The sequence below is a fragment of the Chelonia mydas genome, chromosome 11, assembly GCF_015237465.2.
Source record: "Chelonia mydas isolate rCheMyd1 chromosome 11, rCheMyd1.pri.v2, whole genome shotgun sequence".
NCBI classification, from domain to species: Eukaryota; Metazoa; Chordata; order Testudines; family Cheloniidae; genus Chelonia; species Chelonia mydas.
Window position 1 is genome coordinate 59952428 of NC_051251.2, and position 20695 is coordinate 59973122.

Consider the following 20695-nt stretch of genomic DNA (forward strand, 5'->3'; position numbering starts at 1 on the left):
TCAGGGCCAGCTGATACTTGCTCTCTGAAAAGTCTTTGTTTGGCAACTCTAGGGGTATGTCTACACTATGAAATTAGGTCGAATTTATAGAAGTCGGTTTTTTAGAAATCGGTTTTATATATTCAAGTGTGTGTGTCCCCACAGAAAATGCTCTAGGTGCATTAAGTGCATTAACTCGGCGGAGTGCTTCCACAGTACCGAGGCAAGCGTAGACTTCCGGAGCGTTGCACTGTGGGTAGCTATCCCACAGTTCCCGCAGTCTCCGCTGCCCATTGGAATTCTGGGTTGAGATCCCAATGCCTGATGGGGCTAAAACATTGTCCCGGGTGGTTCTGGGTACATATCGTCAGGGCCCCGTTCCCTCCCTCCCTCTGTGAAAGCAAGGGCAGACAATTGTTTCGCGCCTTTTTTCTTGAGTTACCTGTGCAGACGCCATACCACGGCAAGCATGGAGCCCGCTCAGGTAGCCGTCACCGTATGTCTCCTGGGTGCTGGCAGACGTGGTACTGCATTGCTACACAGCAGCAGCAACCCATTGCCTTGTGGCAGCAGACGGTACAATAGGACTGGTAGCCGTCATCGTCATGTCCGAGGTACTCCTGGCCACATCGGCCAGGAGCGCCTGGGCAGACATGGGTGCAGGGACTACATTAGACGTGACTTGACCAGGTCATTCTCTTTAGTCCTGCAGTCAGTCCTATTGAACCATCTTATGGTGAGCAGGCAGGCGATACGGATTGCTAGCAGTCCTACTGTACATCTTCTGCCAGGCAGGCAAGAGATGAGGATGGCTAGCAGTCCTACTGCACCATCTTCTGCCAAGCAGCCATGGGATGTGGATGGCTTGCAGTCCTCCTGCACCGTCTGCTGCCAGCCAAAGATGTAAAAGATAGATGGAGTGGATCAAAACAAGAAATAGACCAGATTTGTTTTGTACTCATTTGCTTCCCCCCGCCCCACCACCCCCCTGGTCTAGGGGACTCATTCCTCTAGGTCACACTGCAGTCACTCACAGAGAAGGTGCAGCGAGGTTAATCTAGCCATGTATCAATCAGAGGCCAGACCAACCTGCTTGTTCCAATAAGAACAATTACTTAGGTGCACCATTTCTTATTTGAACCCTCCGTGAAGTCCTGCCTGAAATACTCATTGATGAAAAGCCACCCCCTTTGTTCATTTTAATTCCCTGTAAGCCATGTCGTCAGTCGCCCCTCCGTCCGTCAGAGCAACGGCAGACAATTGTTCTGCGCCTTTTTTCTGTGCGGACGCCATACCAAGGCAAGCATGGAGGCTGCTCAGCTCACTTTGGCAATTAGGAGAACATTAAACACCACACGCATTATCCAGCAGTATATGCAGCACCAGAACCTGGGAGAGCGATACCGGGTGAGGAGGCAACGTCAGCGCGGTCACGTGAGTGATCAGGACATGGACACAGATTTCTCTGAAAGCATGGGCCCTGCCAATGCATGCATCATGGTGCTAATGGGGCAGGTTCATGCTGTGGAATGCTGATTCTGGGCTCGGGAAACCAGCACAGACTGGTGGGACCGCATAGTGTTGCAGGTCTGGGACGATTCCCAGTGGCTGTGAAACTTTCACATGCGTAAGGGCACTTTCATGGAACTTTGTGACTTGCTTTCCCCTGCCCTGAAGCACATGAATACCAAGATGAGAGCAGCCCTCACAGTTGAGAAGCGAGTAGCAATAGCCCTGTGGAAGCTTGCAACGCCAGACAGCTACCGGTCAGTTGGGAATCAATTTGGAATACGCAAATCTACTGTGGGGGCTACTGTGATGCAAGTAGCCCACGCAATCAAAGATCTGCTGATATCAAGGGTAGTGACCCTGGGAAATGTGCAGGTCATAGTGGATGACTTTGCTGCAATGGGATTCCCTAACTATGGTGGGGCCATAGGCAGAACCCATATCCCTATCTTGGCACTGGAGCACCAAGCCGGTGAGTACATAAACCGCAAGGGGTACTTTTCAATAGTGCTGCAAGCTCTGGTGGATCACGAGGGACGTTTCACCAACATCAACGTGGGATGGCCGGGAAACGTACATGACGCTCGCATCTTCAGGAACTCTGGTCTGTTTCAAAAGCTGCAAGAAGGGACTTTATTCCCAGACCAGAAAATAACTGTTGGGGATGTTGAAATGCCTATAGTTATCCTTGGGGACCCAGCCTGCCCCTTAATGCCATGGCTCATGAAGCCGTACACAGGCAGCCTGGACAGTAGGCAGGAGCTGTTCAACTACAGGCTGAGCATGTGCATTTGGACGTTTAAAGGCGCGCTGGCGCAGTTTACTGACTCGCTTAGACCTCAGCGAAACCAATATTCCCACTGTTATTACTGCTTGCTGTGCGCTCCACAATATCTGTGAGAGTAAGGGGGAGACGTTTATGGCAGGGTAGGAGGTTGAGGCAAATCGGCTGGCTGCTGGTTACGCGCAGCCAGACACCAGGGCGGTTAGAAGAGCACAGGAGGGTGCGGTACGCATCAGAGAAGCTTTGAAAACCAGTTTCATGACTGGCCAGGCTACGGTGTGAAAGTTCTGTTTGCTTCTCCTTGATGAAACCCCCCGCCCCTTGGTTCACTCTACTTCCCTGTAAGCTAACCACCCTCCCATCCTCCCTTTGATCACCGCTTGCAGAGGCAATAAAGTCATTGTTGCTTCACATTCATGCATTCTTTATTCATTCATCACACAAACAGGGGGATGACTACCAAGGTAGCCCAGGAGGGGTGGTGGAGGAGGGAAGGAAAATGCCACACAGCACTTTAAAAGTTTACAACTTTAAAATTTATTGAATGCCAGCCTTTTGTTTTTTGGGCAATCCTCTGTGGTGGAGTGGCTGGTTGGCCGGAGGCCCCCCATCACGTTCTTGGGCGTCTGGGTGAGGAAGCTATGGAACTTGGGGAGGAGGGCGGTTGGTTACACAGGGGCTGTAATGGCGGTCTGTGCTGCAGCTGCCTTTGCTGAAACTCAGCCATACACTGGAGCATACTGGTTTGATCCTCCAGCAGCCTCAGCATTGAATCCTGCCTCCTCTCATCATGCTGCCGCCACATTTGAGCTTCAGCCCTATCTTCAGCCCGCCACTTACTCTCTTCAGCCCGCCACCTCTCCTCCTGGTCATTTTGTGCTTTCCTGCACTCTGACATTATTTGCCTCCATGCATTCGTCTGTGCTCTGTCAGTGCGGGAGGACAGCATGAGCTCAGAGAACATTTCATCACGAGTGCGTTTTTTTTTCTTTCTAATCTTCACTAGCCTCTGGAAAGAAGAAGATCCTGTGATCATTGAAACACATGCAGCTGGTGGAGAAAAAAAAGGGACAGCGGTATTTAAAAAGACACATTTTATAAAACAGTGGCTACACTCTTTCAGGGTAAGCCTTGCTCTTAACATTACATACATAGCACATGTGCTTTCGTTACAAGATTGCATTTTGCCTCCCCCCCACCAAGTGGCTACCCCCTCAACCCTCCCCCCTCCCCGTGGCTAACAGCGGGGAACATTTCTGTTCAGCCACAGGCAAACAGCCCAGTAGGAACGGGCACCTCTGAGTGCCCCTGAAGAAAAGCACCCTATTTCAACCAGGTGACCATGAATGATATCTCACTCTCCTGAGGATAACACAGAGAGATAAAGAATGGATGCTGTTTGAACGCCAGCAAACATACACTGCAATGCTTTGTTGTACAATGATTCCCGAGTACGTGCTACTGGCCTGGAGTGGTAAAGTGTCCTACCATGGAGGACGCAATAAGGCTGCCTTCCCCAGAAACCTTTTGCAAAGGCTTTGGGAGTACATCCAGGAGAGCCGCGAATGCCAGGGCAAATTAATCCTTTCACATGCTTGCTTTTGAACCCATGTATAGTATTTTAAAAGGTACACTCACTGGAGGTCCCTTCTCCGCCTGCCGGGTCCAGGAGGCAGCCTTGGGTGGGTTCGGGGGGTACTGGCTCCAGGTCCAGGGTGAGAAACAGTTCCTGGCTGTCGGGAAAACCGGTTTCTCCGCTTGCTTGCTGTGAGCTATCTACAACCTCATCATCATCTTCTTCATCCCCAAAACCTGCTTCTGTGTTGCCTCCATCTCCATTGAAGGAGTCAAACAACACGGCTGGGGTAGTGGTGGCTGAACCCCCTAAAACGGCATGCAGCTCATCATAGAAGCGGCATGTTTGGGGTTCTGACCCAGAGCGGCCGTTCGCATCTCTGGTTTTCCGGTAGGCTTGCCTCAGCTCCTTAAGTTTCACGCGGCACTGCTTCGGGTCCCTGTTATGGCCTCTGTTCTTCATGCCCTGGGAGATTTTGACAAAGGTTTTGGCATTTCGAAAACTGGAATGGAGTTCTGATAGCACGGATTCCTCTCCCCATACAGCGATCAGATCCCATACCTCCCGTTCAGTCCATGCTGGAGCTCTTTTGCGATTCTGGGACTCCATCATGGTCATCTCTGCTGATGAGCTCTGCATGGTCACCTGCAGCTTGCCACGCTGGCCAAACAGGAAATGAGATTCAAAAGTTCGCGGTTCTTTTCCTATCTACCTGGCCAGTGCATCTGAGTTGAGAGTGCTGTCCAGAGCCGTCACAATGGAGCACTCTGGGATAGCTCCCGGAGGCCAATACCGTCGAATTGTGTCCATAGTACCCGAAATTCAACCCGGCAAGGCCGATTTAAGCGCTAATCCACTTGTCAGGGGTGGAGTAAGGAAATCGATTTTAAGAGCCCTTTAAGTCGAAAAAAAGGGCTTCATCGTGTGGACGGGTGCAGGTTTACATCGATTTAACGCTGCTAAATTCTACCTAAAGTCCTAGTGTAGACCAGGGCTAGGACTCCTCTGTTAAAACACCTGGAAAAGCTTAGACTCCCCATTTATGCTGTGTTGAATACGTTGAACCCCAGTGGTTGTCCATGCAAACTGAAAAATCACCTGGATAATACCTTCAGGGGCACTTCAGAACTGCCCATTTTAAAGGTCAACTATCACTACACTAAAATGTCGGCGATAATATAGAAAAATATGTGTATTGCCCCTAGGCAATAACTAGAATCTCACCTTTGACTGTGACCCTACTTAGCTCTTTTCAAGGCTTTTTTCATTACTGCAGAAAGAACTACCTGGAATTAGATGCTGGTGTATAGATCCCAGCATTCTGATTAGTGCACTAGAAGTACACTGGATATTTGGATCCGTTCTGTATCCAGCTCTATATATGGAGCTGGTGCAAAGGGAGCCAGCTAGGATCACACCTGTGAAAGCAGTTTGGAGGAACAGGGCCCTACCCCTTTCTCTCTCCTGGATGGGGTGGTCTGAAACTGAAAGCAGCAGCTTTTAATGCTTGAGTTAAAGGCAAATCTCTATTGTTAGTGGTTAAGCCTTCAGCTACCAGAAGGTGACACCACGCCAACTACACTAGCAGTTCTTGCGGACCTCCATTTGGCCTGAGCTAGGGCTATTATATGGGATGCAAAGTGTTTCCCTGGAGCTCAAAGATGAGCACCACATTGGCAGCTGTCTCTTTTAGGGTTCTCACTGATCACTTTTCACTTAGGCAGATGCCACATGACATCTCTTGTGCTGAAGTGCTAGGATTTTGGGGATGGGGGAAGGGTAAAAGGAACCACGAGGAAAAGACAAATAAAACGCTCTACGTATGAGTGGGGGGAGAGAAGATAAGAGTTGTCATGGCAATGTTGCCTCAAGATAGATAGATATTTAAATCTCGCCGAATTTTAGCATTCAAAATACATTTGCATCTCCCTGGAAGGTTTTAGGATTAAAAAAAAAAAATCATTTTCCCTACTTTTCAGGGCATTTTTTCTCCTGGAGAGCCAGCCCCCACGAGATAAATAATGTCATAAAAGAAACATTTTGTTTCCAGCAGGACAGAAGTATCCATCATTGTCCTATTCCCTTGGCCAAATGCCTGACAAAAGCACGTGCTCATCTCCCTGGCAGAGGAGGTTGTTTAGCAAGGGTCACTGCTTGCCATTAAAAAGCCACATGGGCAAATTTTGCTGTGTTCCACCCGTAGAAATCCAGAATAACTCTGCTTCGGATTATAGTCAGTGCTTAAATCCCAAGTGATATAGCACCTCCACTAATGTAACTGAAAATAGAAGTTGGCCAAGAGAAACTAGGGACTTAAGATTCAAAAAAGCAAAGAAAGGTAAGACAGACAAAAGGTGGGCCATAGTCAGAGTCCTGAGTGGGGTTACAATGATCCAATGGCTGGAAGTTGAAGCTAGACAAATTTAGACTGGAGATAAGGCCTACATTTTTGACAGTGAGGATAATTAACCATTGGAACAATTTACCAATGTTCAGTCTCTATCACTGACAATTTTTAAATCACAGGTGGCTGTTTCTCTAAAAGACATGCTTGAGGAATTAGTCTGGGGAAGCTCAGTGGCCTATAGCTGATCACACTGATCCCATCTGGCACTGGAATCTATAAGCTAGGGTTGCCAACTTTCTAATGGCAAAACACTGAACACCCTTCTCAGCCCCTTCCCCAAGGCCCCACCCCCACTCGCTCCATCCCCCCTTCCTCCATCACTTGCTCTCCTCACCCTCATTTTCACCGGGCTGGGGCAGGAGGTTTGAGAGCAGGAGGGGCGGGGGTGGGCTCCAGCTGGTGGTGCAGGGGATGAGGGATTTGGGTTGTAAGAGGGGGCTGGGGCAGAGGGTTGGGGATAATGGGCTGTAGCTGCAGGCTCCAGATAGGGCCAGAAATTAGGGTTTCAGGCTAGGAACGAGGGGTTCAGAGTGCAGGAGGGTGTGTGAGCTCTGGGGTGGGGCCAGGGATGAGGGGTTCGGGGTGCATGAAGAGGTTCAGAGCTGGCAAGTGGGGTGTTGGGGGGATGCAGGCTCAGGAAGGGAGTTTGGGTGCAGGAGGGCACTCCAGGCTGAGGCAGGGGGTTGGGGTGGGGTTCAGGGTTCCAGCAGCACTTACTGCAGCTCCCAGGAAGTGGTCACCACGTCCCTGCAGCCCCTAGGTGCATGGGCAGCCAGGGAGACTCCACATCAGAGATGGGCAAACTACAGCCCATGGGCCACATCCAGCCCGCAGGACCCTCCTGCCCGGCCCCTGAGCTCCTGGCCTGGGAGGCAAGTCCCCGGCCCTTCCCCTGCTGTTCCCCCTCCCCCGCAGCCTCAGCTCTCTGCGCTGCTGGCGCAACGCTCTGGGCGGGCGGGCAGTGCAGTTGCAGAACTGCGGCCTGACCCGGTGCTCTCGGCTGTCCCCTCCGGGAGCCTCACGGAGCTAGGGCAGGCAGGGAGCCTGCTTGCCTTAGTCCCAGGTCCCCACTTCGCCACCAACCAGACTGATGGCCCTGTCGGCACCACTGACTAGAGCTTTTCAACCGGGTGTTCCAGGTGAAAACCAGATGCCTGGTAACCCTACCATAAGCACCTCCTGTGAAATGCTGCTGCAATCAATGCAAAGGATCCTCTGGTGACAGCAGCATTAAGGGCACCAGATCCCCTCTTGCTGTAGGGTACCAGCCAAGCCTCAGCAGAGATCAATTTCTTAATAGCCGTACACAACTGGCATTCTCTGCTCTATCTCCCCCTATGGAACCCCAGCAGGTCGCTGCTGTCAGAAGCCCAGAGAGGAGGGATCTGGCTCCTCTCCTGCCTTTCTAGTCTGACTACAAAAAGGGTATTTTTAACTGACACTTCCAAGTCAATAATGACTCAGCCACTGCAGCAAGGAGACTATTGATCATCATACTTGAAAAGCCAGGACTCCTGGGATACACAGGGTCACATGCTGGTAAGGTAAACTCAGCCTTCATCCTGCCAACATAAATACATTGTAGATCTTTTAGACAAGACTTTTGCAACCATGGTCCTCTCTGCTCCATGAGTAGATAATAGGGCACCTCTTCAGCTACCCAGTGAGCAGTGGTGACTTACCTGTTTTTGCTATCTTTCCATCACAGACACATCCAGGGTGTTCCCCCTTTCACCCCATGTACATTTACTCTTCAGTTCCTAGGCAAAACAGAACATGATCCAGCCTTCCCCTGCTCATCCTCTGAGCTCTTCTACTTCCTGTTCCTCCCAACTATATATATAAAACTTCCCAGTTACTGAGCCAACTGTCTCATTAGCCCAGTAACTACTACCCAGGTGTCGATAATCCCCACCCCCAAAAAGAAACCGTGAACCCTGCAGCCTTCTCTATGCTGCTGCAACTTCGGTGACCAAGCTGCTATAGTTAGCCCTCTGTCAAAGCATTAAAAAACCCAAGGCACTTTTTTTGCGGGGTAAGTGACAGAGCTGGTCCTAGTGTCAGTGGCCACCATGTCCACTAACATATCACTGTGTAGGGTGCTGTGTGCGAGCTGCCTGAGTGGCAGCATTTCACTGATGGCTGAGGCCATTTCTGTATGTATATGGTATATAAAGTCCGAACGGATGAAAAAGCACTATATGAATGCCCGATATTATGCTCTTGCTAGGACAAATAGCAGGGATGTAGGTGGGAACCAAATTATCACAGGCCCTTATACCAGGAAAGGAACTAAATATACCAGAACAGAGGAAAAACAGTAAGTAGCTCTTAGACATTTTGGTCAGAGAGTTCTTAAAAACAGAGAGCTGTAGTTTCAGCTAGTGGAAATCAGCACCAAAGTCAATGGATCAACACCAATTTAACAAAAGCTGAGCATCTGGCCCAGGAAGAGTCAAGATTCACCTCCAATTAACAACATTTTAGTCCCCCTTCATGGGGATTTTCTTACATCTTTTTAAGACCAGGTTGCTACAAACACCTGTCAGGATCTAGGTTTACTTGGTCCTGCCTCAGTGTAGGGGGCTGGCCTAGGTGACTTCTCAAGGGCTTTCCCGCTCCACATGCCTACTATTCTATCTTCACTGGTGACAAAGGCAACAGTCATAGCGCGTAGTAGCAAAATACTACTTTATGCAGCTCTGAGACATAGTTTCTTGTCATTGTGATTCTCTTTGTTGTTGCCTGCCGAAGCCAGACTCTGATACCTTTTTTCAGCTGATCCAGAAGGCACAGTGGTGGCCTCACGCCACACCACCAATTTTGAAAGGCACGGCGCACCCTGGATTTGTAATTCCTGGAATGGCACGTTAAATAATTTGCTTGTACAGTTTCGTCAGATGTAAGTGACTGGTTACATATCTTTGTTATTCCATCTAATCCTTGCAGAGAATTTAGGCCTTTCAGCTCTTGTGCCGCACAGTGACTCTGTAGCTCTGAAATCTGTATTTTGATGGAACGCTTGGAGAGCCAGCAATTCTAGGCTAACAAAGGAACAGCAAGGCAGCAACGTCAGTTCCTGCTCAGTAGGTTTCAGAACCCAGTGTTGTCAAAGGCTGATTGATAGCAATCAATCAACCCAGTGTACTACAGCTTCAAAACAGTACGTGCATCAGACAGTGGTAACTGGATTACCTCTGCACAACTATTTGAGAAGCTGCTGGCTTGTTGCAGCATTTATTAGCATTCTTACGTAGTTCTAAGCTTTCCACAAATAAGATTCCCATTCCAGCAAAGCAGCCTTCTGGCAGATTTGCTACTGCCTGACACCTTCTTGCGTGCAGAGGAGGGAAATTACACATAATGTGGCAAAACTGCTTGCAAATTTTACTTTTCTTTCATGCTTTGCAGGATTGGTGTCCTGTTTTCACCCATCACATTCTAAAAACCTTTGCACAGATGAAAAGGCATCTTGGGAGCAATAGGACTGAGTTAGTTCATGCAAGATGATAGTGATGACTGCACGAATAGACCATGGTGTGTCCTGGAAAGTTAACTAGCACAAGTGGTGAGAATGCAGGTGTCGCACATTCAACATTGAGCAAAGCATTTTATTAGAAGGAGGATCTTTGAATCACTTAATCCTTGAGTCAGCCAGTGGAACAATTTCACATTAAATTTGCAAGAGATTATGCCTTAATATGAAGCGACCGTACTTGTAAAAAAGAAGTAAATTCATTGCTTGATAATTCACCATTCCAATTTACCTCTAGAGTGGGCCTAGGCTTGTAAGCTTTTATTCATGTGTTATTATTTATTGTATGTAGTTTCAGTAAATTCAATACAACTATTCGCATAGCCTAGCACAATGGGGCTTTAATCTCTGTTGGGACTTCTACACATTATGGACTAGATTTTTAAAGGTATTTAGGTGTCTAAATATTCAGATAGATGCCTAATGGGATTTAGGTTTTGTTGCAAATTCCGCTAGATGCCTACATATCTTTTAAAAATCTGCACCCACCTTAATAAAAATAATTAGTAATAATAAAAATAAAGGGTTGCTAGATCAGATCTCAGGTTTTTATTGTAACCGATAAGTCGTTAGGGACCAATTCTATTTATACTGAAGTTGATGGCAAAACTCTCTCCGATAATAATGGGCTGGAGCAGGCCCCTGCTGGTGAATTTTTCATACTAGGAGGGAAGAATACTGCTACGACATCCTGTGTTAGCCTTTATGCCGTTTAGAGCTGCAATGCTCAAATACAGTAAACGAAACCCAACAATCTAATTTTCTAAATCACCTTTGTGTTGAAAATTCTTCTTGCCTTTACCTTTCTTTTCCCGCATTGCACAGATATTGAAATTATTGTCTCAGCTATAATCTTCATTCTGTGATGAGATAGGGTTTTTCACAGTGTGATCTCCTCATAGAACTCCACCAAGTCGTTCGCTTATGTGAGTCATTCAATTATGCAATGTGGGCAGGCGTTTAGATAATAAAGGTAGTTAGCAGTGAGAAATACTGCTGATTCCTGAGGAGGTGGAATTCTACTGCTGGTGTTTTATCCTATGTGCTGTTAAATTCACTGAGCTTCCAGCCATTTTAGAAGCTAAAAATTTCTCCTTTCTGCTATTTTTTAAGAGCCACTTACAAAAATCAGGTTGGCAGTTAAGGAACAAAAAAAGTGTCGCACCAAATGCAAGTTTGCGGCTATCCTCTTCTAAGTGATATTTCTCCATTTCTGGCATTTTAGTGACTATAACCAGCCCAGGCCCCAAACAATATCCTTTAACCTAGTTGAGCATATGCTTAAACAACAGTTGATAGATAAATGGGTGCTGTTCTCCTGATTCAAGAATTGCAGCTAGTGACTCTGCCTAAGTGAATTGTTTTGTTTGAAAAAGCTATATGTACTGACAAAAAACAGACTATTATACAAATAAATGATAGGCCTTGGAGATTAGGCATACTACAGGTCAGCAAATACAATTAGACTGCAAATTCCAAGGGAACTTTTTATTTAACGAACATTGGGGGAAAAAAATGCACATCTCAAACTCTGTGCAAGGGGGAATTATTAACTGGTTGTAAATACAGCTTTGATGTGGAAGTCTGCTGACGTATTGAAATTGTATGCATATGATGGCTTCAAAGGGGATGCAAACTGAACCAAAAACAGAATTAGTTAAAGCAGACAAATTGATTAGCACTGAGTTATAGGCCTCTGCACATTAACGAAAATTATTAACCGCTTGGTTGCTGTAGTCCTATTGGGGAAACATGCTTTTTTGAGGCTGCCAGATGTGGCTGTCGAAAACAGCTGCTGCAGCATATGCACATTCCAGCAACACTGAATGGATTGGAAAGGACAGGAAATTACAATATTTTCACTTCACACACAGGATGCGATGTGATGTGAGATCAGTGATTTATTTGCAAAATGAAATTCCTAGATCAGGGAAGCCATGCACAGGTCTTGAAGCTGTGAACCAAGGTAAAGAGGGTGTCGTATTATATACTGCAAATCCACGCTACAGAAAAATATATAGCAAAAGGGAAAGTGCATTCCTTGGCTGAGCGTGTGTTGAACATTGAGAGCCAGGGAACAGAAACTTTAGAAAGGAGGAATTTCCCTGGCTGCCCCCTACAAATAAATCACTGTGTGAAACTAGCAATGCACATAGCTGTACATCTGGCACACTGATATAACTGAACTTCAGAGTGCAGCTTTCATATTAGTAGTATCATTTATTTATTCCAGTAGCGCCCAGAGGCCCCACCCAGGAGCAGGGCCCCATTATGCTCGGTGGTGTACAAAAACCCAGCAAGAAGCAGTCCCAAAGAGCTTATCCATCTAAGGCTGGGGTTTTCAAAGGAACCTGTGAGAATTAATTGCCCAATGCCCATTGAAATTCAGGGATTTAGATGCCTAACTTCCGTAGGCTCCTTTGACAATACCAGCCTAAACAGACAAGATAGATAAAGGGGGCGGAGAGAATATTATCCCCATTTTACAGATGGAGAACTGAGGCACAGAGGGATCAGTATCTTAGCTGAGGTCACACAGGAAGACTGGGTCAGACCTAGGAATTAATCCTAAATCTCTTGAGAATAAGGCTAATGGTTTAACCGTACAGTCAGCCTTCTAGCCAGAAGGTCTACTGGGTCTGGAGTGGCTTGCAGTGCATACAAAGGCTGGGCTGGCACAGTAATCACTGTGAGGGGAGGGAATGACATTTTCCTGGGTTGCTAAACACACTGGTTGTACTGGCTGACCAGATACCTTTCAGTAAATCTCTATGCCAACACAGACAAATGTAAAATTAAACTGTCATCAAAAAGAGAAAAAGTATCAAATCTGAGCTTTTGTATCAAAAGGAAGAGAGCAAGACTTTTGTTCCTGATGACTCAAGTGTTTTCATGTTTTTACAGCCAGAGTAGGCTGACACTGACAGGGGGATGCAAGCTGTCACTGTGCCTTCTTGTGTGCATGAAAAGGAAGATGATCTGCAGGTGTTGCCAGGCTAGTGCGAGGGAATTTGAGCAGGCAATGTTATGGTTAATGTACTGTGTCTAGAGGATTGCTCAGGGTCATTCTGATGGAGGAAATGTTATACAAAGTTCCTGAACATATTGCAACAAAAGTGATCGCTTCTTAAATGCAGTATTTAAAGGGCCCATAAAAGAATAAGGATATGCCTAGACTGCAAAAAAACAACAACAACGACCAAACCTCATGACACTGAGTCTCAGTCAACTGACTTGGGCTTGTGCTACGGGGATAACAGCAGTGTAGACATTTGGGGTCTGAGTCCTACCCCCCTCTCTGAGGTTCAGAGCCTGGGCTCCAGCCTAAGCCCAAACAGCCCTGCGAATCCCCCTGCTCCCAAGACTCACTTCTGCAAGTCTTTTTTCGTTTGCAGTGTAGACATATCATAACAGACCTATGGGGCCAGCGTTAAGGTTGTTTGCGGGGGCTGGTCAGTGAGAGCTTGGGTAGTGGTGTGTGTGATTTGTGTGTTAAGGCTGGCTTCAGAATACTTTATGTAACCTCATATGACTGCCCTAGATGTCTTTGATGTTTTTAGCGATGTATGTATTGGTTTGTCTTGTTCTAAATTGCCCTTAGCACCCTTCACAAAATGTTACTGCTTGTTTTTTTGTGATAGAATGTGCACAGTTAGCTTGTGTTTCTTGCACACCCAAAACATCCAGGGTGAAATCTCGTCCCGGCTGAAGTCAGTGCCAAAACTCCCACTGACTTGAGTGGGACCAGAATTTCACCCCATTGTCGTCAGTCCTTTCGCACCCAAATCTCCCATTGCAGAATTGAGTCATGGGGACACATTCATCTACTGATTTCATTCAAATTACAGAAAGGATGAATTCCATCCCCCCACTTCCTTGTGTTTAAAATTACTCAAATATGAAACATTGTCTGCAATGCATCCTTTCTGTCGCCCTTGGGAACATGTCTTGTACTTGTAATTCCAATTAAAAGGGCAAAATGTAGGTTGTGTGTTAAAAAAAAAAGTACAAAACCTAATATTGAGAGATGGATTTTTATTTGTTTGTTTTGAATGAAATCAGATTGCATCCTAACCTGATTTTTTGATAAATATGTACAGTATTCATCAATGGGTTTTAGATAGCAGAACCAAAATGCAGATATTAGGCCAAAATCTGCTCTCAGTTTCACTGTGTAACTACGGAGCAATTTCATTTAGGCTAATGGAGTTACTCTGGATTTACATAGGTGTAACTGAACAGGGTTTGGTTCTATTACTTATAAATGTAGCATTGCACGTTCAACAGGACAGCTTTGTGTTCACATCCTCAGCCAGACTATTTCTCTAAGATTCCCTCAAATGCTGTTCCAATTGTGTTGTGACTCTGTTTACCACCTCATCTGCTGAAAACCATCAAATCCTTTGTTATACACAGTCATCTGGAAATATTACTTAAAACATTCATGCTGTTCCACATACCTATCAAAAGTACCTGAGAACTGAGGCCACGGGACCTGAATCTAATCTCATTTAGAGTGGTGTAAATACAGAGTAACTCCTTGAAAGCTAGCGGGCTACAGTGGTGTAAAAGTGATGTGATATCAGAATCAGCCTTACTGCAACCTAATTCAAAGCCCCATTAAGTCAATGGGAGTCTTTTCATGGACTCCACGGGGACTTAGGTCAGACACTATGTATGTATGTGTGATTCAGACAAAAAGGAGTCTTTCAGTAATAATAATCCTGGTCCCTTCTATGTCCTCGTCCATTCTAGAATCTCAATCTGCTTTAACAAAGCGGTCAAGAATTATTATTATTCCCATTTTGCAGAGAAAGAAACCTGTGGCACAGAGGTTACGATTTGTCCAGTAACCTAGTGGGGAAATTGATACCTGAGTCCACACTATAACTCTGACCCCACTCTGAGTTCCCACAATTCAAATAAATCTCTGCCTTTGAAACAAGTGGTTCCTTTAAACTCCCTCTCAGAAGAGACAATGTGAGAAGGATTGTCTGAATTCGCCACATAAGTATTAGGTCAACTCAGGGCTTCACGCTGAGCTGGGTGAAGCTGCGGTTTCTGTTAACTCTGTTTTCCAGGGAATCATCAATCTCCAATAATTTAACAGTGGATCAATGAGATTCATACTTTACCACCACAATAAAACTATTTGAGTGTGATGGGAAGTGCTGATGAGCTCCTATTAGCCATGTTGGAGAAGAAGGTGGATGGGTGGGAACAAGGCCAGGATGCTAAGCAGAAGCCACAGGGTCATGGAGGGGCTGCTTTCATGGACTAGCAAAAAGGGATTATTCAATCAGATGTGTGACAGAAGCAGGAAAGATTGCTTCATACACACAGTTTACCACAATTTTCAGACAAAGAAAGTGTGTATGCGTTCTATGGTCATGAATTAGTCAAGAGCAGCACATATGTTTGGTAGCACTGTAAAATAGCCAATGGAGCATAAATCTTGACAAGTTTTGAGAAATGTTCCTGTGTCTATGTATTTCTTTTGGTTCAAGCACAGTTCCAAGCAAGGCTGGACTAAGGCACAGGCACTACAGGCTCAGGGGTCCCAGCTCCTGGAATCATGTGATTACATCAGACTCGCAGCTTTCATGTAAAAAGTAAGTTGCTAGCTCTTATAGTTGAGAAGAAAAGCTTGAAAATGTGAACCATGTGTAACCAGTCCAATATCATCTGTGTGAGGCTGCAGAGAGCCTGAAACAATAGTTGTGAGAGAGGTGAATTTCCCTAAGCATCTCAATGGGGTGTTAGCTCCAAGATCCACTCCTTTGAGGGCCCCATCAACACTACCCTTAGACTCTGTGTGTGGCAGGAGAAGGGTGCAGCAGGCCAGGGGTGCAACAAGGGGAGGAGACCAAGGGGCCCAGGCTGCCCCACTTGACCAGTTCTGAGGTTGCAGAGACCCAGTAGCCCCTGCCTCCCACATGGCCATGCCCAAGACAGCAGCAGGGTGGCACCATGGCCCAAGACTTGCCACTCACACAGGAGGTAACGGGCTGGGGCATCCATATCCCCATCCAATGGGAGAGCTCCTGCCCAAGTCCTGACATTGTGGTCTGGGAGGGGAAGCCCCAGCTCTTCCCCAAGCCACCTGTCCCAGGCGGGGCAGCAACAGAGAAACAGCTGGAGGTTCCTATCCCCACAGACTTTCTGTCTCCTGAACCCTTGCAGATAGTTCTTAAAGAGAAGAAAATGTACAAGAATGAAGGGAACAGATGCCCCAAATATTTCTCCTTTTCTCTCTACCCACAATACCTGAGGAACAAAGAAACAGCTTTGGACTGAGGGAGGGATTTTGTCTGAAAGGAGTTCAGCCAGTAAGACTGCTGAAGTATGTGGTGAGAGAGACTTTTTGCTTTGAATTCACTTAGCTTGTTAAATTAAGAATTAGTTGTGTTTTACCTTTTATTTCTTTGTAACCAATTCTGACTTTTATGCCTCATTACCTGTAATCACTTAACATCTATCTTTCTGTAGATAGTAAACTTGTTTTATCTAAGCCAGTGTATTTGTATTGAAATGTTTTTTGATAACAGGATTTGTGCATATTATTTTCTATTAATAAAATGACAGACCTTATATGAGCTTGTGTTGCCCAGGAAAGGACTGGGCAGTACAAGACGCACATTTCTGGGGGAAGTCTGGGACTGGGAATTTGATGGCATTGCTCTGCAGTGTAATTCAAGAGTGGCTGGCCACAGCACTCATATAATATAGCTGAGAGTAATTTATGTGCTGGAAACTGTGTGTGGGCAGACCAGGCGTGGTTGCTCTTGGAGTGAAGCAGTGTAAAAGGCACCCCAGGCTGGAGAACTGAGGCGACACAGCTATTCAACAGTCCAGATTGTACCCTGGGTAATGTCACACAGCCCCACAAACCTGCCTGTGGTAGGCTCTGCCCTTTGTGAGCCATGTGCCAGATTGAGCCCATGGGGCACGCTGTGCCCCACTGTCTCCTCTGCCCTGGGTCATGTGCCCTCTTGGAGAGGAACCAGTGCTGCTCTTGGGATGAGGGGGTTCCCTGCTGCCACTGCTAGGGAGGAAAAAGGGACCCCATCCCATTGCCTGCCTCTCTGGGAGGGAATACCCCCTGACACCATTACAAGTTATCTTATGTATTTGTATAGTTGATCAGAGGGTGACCGTTGCTGTGACATGTGGACTTTCCATATTTAAATTAAAAACAAAAAATATGAGTCATTCAAATAGGGAACTCCATAAAATTGTGTACCACCCTGCCTTGCTGTGATGGTAAAGAACTAACTATGAGCCTATGCAAACAGGTGAGCCTAGATACTATGGTGATCAGGCCTGTGTGTGTACCTAAGATAAGATTTTACATTATACCCTAAAAATCATTAAACATACCCTCTGGCAGACCAGGAACAGGATCTACAGATGCGAACTGTCCCATGAGAAAGCCTGGCTATTGGTCTGGCAAGATCAATCCAGGAGCTGAGAGCAAAAGGGCCCAAGCAGATTTTAACTGTGTGCATATAATGACATCCAAGACATTAGAGGGAAGAGATCTTTGGGCCATTAGTGATTATCTCTGACAATTTGTGGAGGACAGGAGAGATCCCAGAGGACTGGAAAAAGGCAAATATAGTGGCTATCTATAAAGAGGGGAATGACAACTCAGGGAATTAGAGACCAGTATACTTAACTTTGGTTCCCAAAATGATAATAGAGCAAACAAACAATCCGTTTGTAAACACCTAGACGATAATAAGTGATAAGCAACAGTCAACCTGGATTTGTCAAGAACCAGTCATGTCAAAACAGCTTATATGCTTCTTTGACAGGGGAGAAATGGGAGAAACAGTAGATGCGCTATTTCATGATGTTAGTAAGGCTTTTGAGATTCTCACATGACCTTTTTAAACCAGAGAAATATAGCCTTGTAAACCTACTATAAGATGGGTTCACAACTAATTGGAAAATCGTACTCGGAGAGTAGTTATCAATGGTTCACAGTCAAGAGGGAAGGGCATATTGAGCACAGTCCTTCAGGGATCTGGTTCTATTCAATATCTTCATAAATGATTTGGATAATGGCCTGGAACAGTGGTTCTCAACCAGGGGTCCGGGGCCCCCTGGGGGGCCACGAACAGGTTCCAGGGGGTCCACCAAGCATGGCCAGTGTTAGAGTCATTGGTGCTCACAGCAGAAAGCTGAAGCCCCACTGCATGGGGCTGAAGCCTGTGGCCCTGAGCCCTGCCACCTGGGGCTGAAGCCAAAGCCTGAGCAACTTAGCTTCGCAGGAGCCCCTGTGGCAATTGTCTTGCTTGCTACCCCCTAATGCCGGCCCTGGCTTTTATATGCAGAAAACCAATTGTTGTTGCACAGGTGGGCCATGGAGTTTTTATAGCATGTTGGGGAGCCTGAGAAAGAAAAAAGTTAAGAACCCCTGGCCTAGAGTGTACACTTATACAGTTTGCTTACACTACCAAGCTGGGAGAGGTTCCAGTGAGCCCTTTAATTTTTCCCACCCATGTGCAGAATGAATTTTGTTATATGCCCCAATATGGAGATGATGTGAGAGGACTCCCCTCAGCTTTCTCTCCCCACAACAGCACCTGGGCTGATGGGGAGAGGTGCCTCTCCCCACAGTGGCAACTCCTGAGCTGGGGCTGCAGGATAGGCACCCCTCCCCTGGCCCCAGCAGGTCTGGGCCAGGGCTGGGTTCGGGGCAGCCGAGCCAGGCCACTCCGGCTGCGCCTGGGTCTGCACTGTTCCAGCCGGGCTCGGCCACAGCTGAGTTGGGGCTGGCAGAGGGGTGCCCTTGCCGTGGCAGCTTGGGGGCCGGGCTAAGTGGGGGCTGGGGGAGGGGCACCCCTCCCCCAATTGGTCCCCGGGTGGGTTCCCTGAGCGCCTGCGTAGCTCTAAATAGGCTAATGTGCGGCCGCACAGCTTACAGGGAACTTAGGTTTCTAGTGCTTTGGAGGACAGGACTCAAATTCAAAATGATCTTGACAAAATGGAGAAATGGTCTGAAACAAATAAGATGATATTCAGTGAGGACAAATGCAAAGTACTACACTTAGGAAGGAATAATGAATTTCACAAATTCAAAATGGGAAATGATTGCCTAGGAAACAGTCCTGCGGAAAAGGCTCTGGGGGCAATAGGGGATTTCAAACTACATATGAGCCAGCAATGTAATACTGCTGCAAAAAAAGTAAACATCAGACTGGGATGTATTAGCTTGTCTTGTAAGGAAGACTAGAGAAGTACGTCTTCCACATTACTTAGCATTGATAAGGCCTCAACTGCAGTACTGCATCCAGTTCTAGGCACCACACTTAGAGAAAGATGTGGACAAACTGGAGAAAGTCCAGAGGAGAGCAACAAAAATGGTTAAAGGTCTAGAAAACATGACCTTTAAAGAAAGACTGAAAAAAGTTGGTTTGTTCAGTCTGGAGACAAGAAGACTGATGGGGGACATGGTAACAGTCTTCAGGTATGTAAAAGGTTGTTATAAAGAGGAGGGTGATAAATTGTTCTCCTTAACTCCCAAGGACAGGACAAGAAGTAATGGGCTAAATAGCAGCAAGGGTGATTTAAGTTCGACATTAGGAAAACTTCCTAACCCTGAGGATAGTTAAGCACTGGAACAAATTACCTAGGGAGGTTGTGGAATCTCTGTCATTGGAGGTTTTTAAGAAAAGGTTAGACAAACACCTGTCAGGGATGGTCTAGATCAGTGTTTCTCAACCTTTTTGATACCAGAGGCCGGCTTGCTGCCTTCTTAAACTGTGTTAGGGAAATCTCAGGGACTGGCACTGGTCCATGAACCGGTCATTGAGAAACACTGGTCTAGATAATACTTAGTCTCGCTACTTAGACTGGACTAGATGACGTATCGAGGTCCCTTCTGGTCCTACATTTCTATGATTACAAACTCCCTCTCACCAAAATCTGCTGCTACCTAATCCAAACCAAAACTCTTATCAGCATCTTTGGAAAACCTTCCTTGCAGGTCTTGGCAACATCTTCCTCTTGCAAACAGATAATGTAGGGATTATAGGTGGGATGGGTTCTGGCTGACTGGTGCCAAAGAAGAGAATGAGTGAAGAGTCCTGAAGTTCCCAACCCCCTGTTGGCTGAAGGCACATGCCAAGAGCCTCTGGAGCTTCATCTTAGGCCTGGAGTGTGTGTGAAGAATACCTTGAGCTGGATGCGTAGGCCAAGGGGCAAAGGCAGATGTGGCACAGGGGTGGGAGGCAGAGTCGATGTGGGTCTGAGGCAGTAGTGTAGGCACAATATGAATTAATATGGGGCTGAGAGGGCACAAAATTGATGTGGGCTAGGTGGGTGCATAATTAATTGATATCGGGCTGAGGATTTGGCAGATGCGGAGCTGGGACACAGAATTAATTAGTATGTGGGGGGCGGAGGAGGGGTTGGGAGAAGCTGGAAGCTCCACATTAGCAGGCAGTACTTCATACACCATTTTTGTAATGTGAACTCAGTTGGGACTTTTAGCCAGAGCTCCTGCAGCAGGGGTCAAAACCTCCTCCTATACATTTGTCAAGGTTGGCAACCCTGCAAAATTCACATGCAACAGTGGGGCTGGGCCAGGAGCGTTCACAAATCAGAAGACTCACTAAAATACATGATTGTATCTTTAAAAGCAACAAGTGTTTTTTGGGATGTAACTCAAGATCTTTGAACTTCTGGGATTGGCAATACTGAGATTGTACAGTATTGAAATCTTCAGTGCATGTAGTTGTAGAATACATATGATAGGGTATTTCATTGTTTTCACATGTCTATATGGAGTTAAACTGGTTACAGCTATGAAATATGAATTAGTCTCAAGGAACCTTAACTGCTTTAGAAAAATTAAAACACACTATCAAGAAGTTGTAAATTGCAAATTTTAACCGG